We start from the raw sequence: 3,641 nt of genomic DNA, 5'->3' as shown, positions 1-3,641 counted from the left end.
CAGCCAGAGATGTCCCCAGCGAGGGGACAGCCCTCTCACCCTCCACTCAGAGTTCAGGGCCCGTTCACAGCCAGACCCCCCCTCCCACAGCCCTCGGCGCAGGCAGAGCCTGCTCCCAGTTTTCCAGAGCCATTTACCAATATTTTGCAGAAATCCCATTAAATAAGTGGCGAGCAGTATTTAAACATCGTGCAGTAATTATTAATTCCCCCCACATCCCCCCCTCCCTGAATGCGAGGGTTTAATTGGCTCCAAGACGAGGAAGCCTACAAGCAGTGTTATAAAATGAACTGACCCCGCGAAATGATGCAACATCTGGAGGCAGGGCAGCCAGGGAGGCAAGAGCATCGCTGCGGAGCGTCCGTACGTGCAGCCTGCGCGGATGGGAAGGGCCCTGCCGAGCTGCATCCCGGCAGAAATCCCGGGCAGCCCTCGGAAGCCTCCGAGCGTGGTAAGAAAGAGAAGCCCCTCGGTGCTTACCTGCCCGCGGCGAGGCACGTCCCCTCAGCACCTGCGGAAGAGGAGCCCTCTCCTTTCAAACAGCCCTAAAAAACTTCCCCTAAGTCCACCCGGGTGATTATTTTTTTAGAGCTAATCAAGGAAATAAACTTAAAGAGGAGGAGAGTTCCTCTTGTTTGGGGTCTGATTTGGGGGAAGGAGGGGGTGGGGGGAGTTAAAGAGACCAGTTGCTGCCCACTGCTTTGACCAGTGAGGGATTCAACCCTTATTACCATTTTGTTTTTGTCCAGATTTGAAAGTAGGGCCCCCTGCATTCAAATCATCGCCCTCCATCGTTATTGTAAAGGACAGGCCTTAGTGGGCCCCCTTTGGATTGTCCTCCATTAACAATCCCTTCTTTTGTGGAGGTGTTTCTTTTTCTATTCACACACATCGCTGATGGTACTTCAGGCCCAGCTCTTAAAGAAACTGTTTGCAAAATTATACCTTTCCGCACGCTACTCCACAAGGAAGCGGGGAACTGTAGTTAGGAAAACATTATTGAGGCTTGTAATTTAATTAAAAATGCTAAAGCTGGCAAAGGGGAAGGGAGAAAGGGAAAAAGAGCCGAAGAGTCCAAAAGCAGGAACCAGGTTTATTTTATTTTTAACCTCCGCAGCAGCACGGCCCTGAACATCCCAGGCTGGGGCGTGCGGGGAAGTGCTCGTGCTCCTGCCCGTGGACACACGGGGTGTGTGTCCGCCCACAGCCCGCACGGGAGGACACGCTGCCACGGCTCTACGTGTGTCCCCGCGCTCCCCAGCCAAGGCACAGGTGAAGCATCCAGATACCCTTAAGCACACCGTGGTTTTAAAATGTGAATGCACCCTTGGATGTGCATGGAGAGACCCTGAGGGGCATGGCTGTGCTGCCTGGTGCTCAGGGCAAAGCTCTCGCCTGGGGTAGGGGGCCGGGGGGGTGGTGGTGATGTTGCACATGTGCAGCCCGTTGGTCTCCTCCTGAAAAGCTCTTGCTTTAAGAGTTTAAGCTGAAAGAAAGGTGGAGGAGCTGCATCCCGTTTAGCATCCTCCCTATCAGAAAGGCTCAGAAGCACGTCTGCAGCGAGGACGCCCTTCCTTTGGTTATTGTTGTTATCCCCGTCGCCAACAGATCTGTAAATGTTCAAAGAGCAACACGACTTTAAAAAAAAATAATAATAATTCAGCTGGCGAAGCAGGGCAGAGCCTGACCTCCGGCTCCATGGATGAGTGCTTCGCTGGGACCCCTGCTGAGCCAATGTGGACCTTCAACATCAACTCAGAAATTGGTGTGATTTGCCTGGGAAACCAGCAGTCATAGAGCAACTGGCCTTGACAAGATGAAGAGGAAATGTATAGAAGACATTTAATGGGTCGCAAAAGGAGGAGGGGGGAGAAATCCAGCCTGGAGTGCTGCATTTTATGTGTCTGGAGGGGCCCTTGTGCAGGAAGGGATGAAGCAGGGCTGGGGAGGGAAGACTTTCCCAAGTTGGGCTTCATTTCCCAACCATCAGAAGCCATCCGGGAATGCTCTGCCCTGCAAAAGGTTATTTCCCCGTCCCTGGCTGGGACTCGGGCCTGGGCTGGGCTTCCAATAAAGCCCGTGATTTCTTTAATGTCAGTGAATAGCTGAAGGCAGGCCGGCTGGCGAGGCTTTGTACATAGACGCACTGGGCTTGGATTATGCACGCCTAATCGCCTAATTTTCTTCGAGTGATCTGAATGCCGTACTCTTGGGCTGTGGAACATTTTATAAATAGCTGTGCTTGGAGTTAATATGATTTACTGGAGAGAGACCGGTTAAGCAATTCCCCATCTAAGTAGAGCAGTAATGAACAGGCTCTGGAGAAGATGCCTTCCCCACCAGCCTCAAGAGGGGGTGGGCAGGGAAGCAGGGATGCAGAGGGGTAATGTTTATTTGTGTGCGTGCACAGAGTGTCATTGATTTTTAATTGTATTAAAAGAATTGCAGTAGCCACAGGCTGCCTCTAGGACTGGACTTTTCCCTCAAATATGTACAGCAAAGCCGTGGCCTCCCCCTCCCGCTACTGCTCGCTGCTGCCGCAAAATCCCAGTGTGGGAGCGAGCGGGGACAGCAGAGCCCTGACCCCACTGCACATCCCTTCCCCTTTCCTTTTCCTTTCCTCTGCCCCTTCCAGGAAGCCAAACCAGACCGGGACGTTCCTGTGCCGCCCCAGTCCCCACTCCTCCTGGCCGGGGAACCTCCCTTCTCTGGGGGGTGCTGGCAGAGCCAGGCTGACCCTGGAGGGACAGGAGCATCCCTGGGCCTGTCCCCTTCCACCAAGGAGGGGACAATGGCTCCAGCCTAGGTCAGTTGAGTCGGCAGTGCCTGGAGGCCCTGGGGAGATGGGGTGCTGAGAGCAGGGACCCCCCGCCACCGCTACCGAAGCCCTTAGCCAAGCCCTTAACCAAAGACACCGTAATTTCAGTGAGAACAGCAGTGGGCTCTCATGCGCAGGGACCTCTCTCCTTCCCATTCCCAGACAAAACCCACCCTGGGACAATGTCCTGGTGCTTGGGGAGCATCGCTGGGGTCAGGGGTGCTCCCTGGGGAAGAAGGGGGTGAGCAGCACTTTAGAGACAATGAAAGCGACCTTCTTCACTTAGAAAATGGGAAGAGGAGAAAATGCATAAGCTTCAAATCAAAAGGTGGCAGTGGTGTGGGGAAATCGTGAATAGCCTGTCCCAGGCTGGCCCTGGCTCCATGCAGCAGCCAGGGGAAGCTGGAGACAGGGATAAGGAGGTCAGGCCCCAGCCCCCCAGCCCCGGCTGGCAGGGAGAGGGCAGGGAGAGGGCAGCCAGCCCCAGTCAGGGGCATTTCTAGGGGGTGGCTCGTGGCTCACACCCCACCCAAGAGGTAGGAGACACCCCACCCCATGCAGGAACGAGGAGAGGGTCCCCCATTCCCTCTGGGATGCACCCCTCACCCCAGCTGTGGCACCTCAGTCAGGGAGGGGCCGCGTACCCCCACCTTACACCGGCATGGGGGTGACCCCCAGGCGTAGAGGAGCTCCCCGGAGGGGCAGCCCCCACTCTCCCCACGCCGGGTCCCCGCTCCCAGCCCCGCTCCCACAGGAGCAGCCTCCGCGCTGCACCGCAGGCACACAATAACCAGGACACCCCCCACGCCCCCCCCTCCCCAAC

This window comes from Athene cunicularia (genome assembly GCF_003259725.1).
Source record: "Athene cunicularia isolate RWA chromosome 20 unlocalized genomic scaffold, athCun1 chr20_part1, whole genome shotgun sequence".
Classification (NCBI taxonomy): Eukaryota; Metazoa; Chordata; class Aves; order Strigiformes; family Strigidae; genus Athene; species Athene cunicularia.
This window is presented reverse-complemented; position numbering follows the sequence as displayed.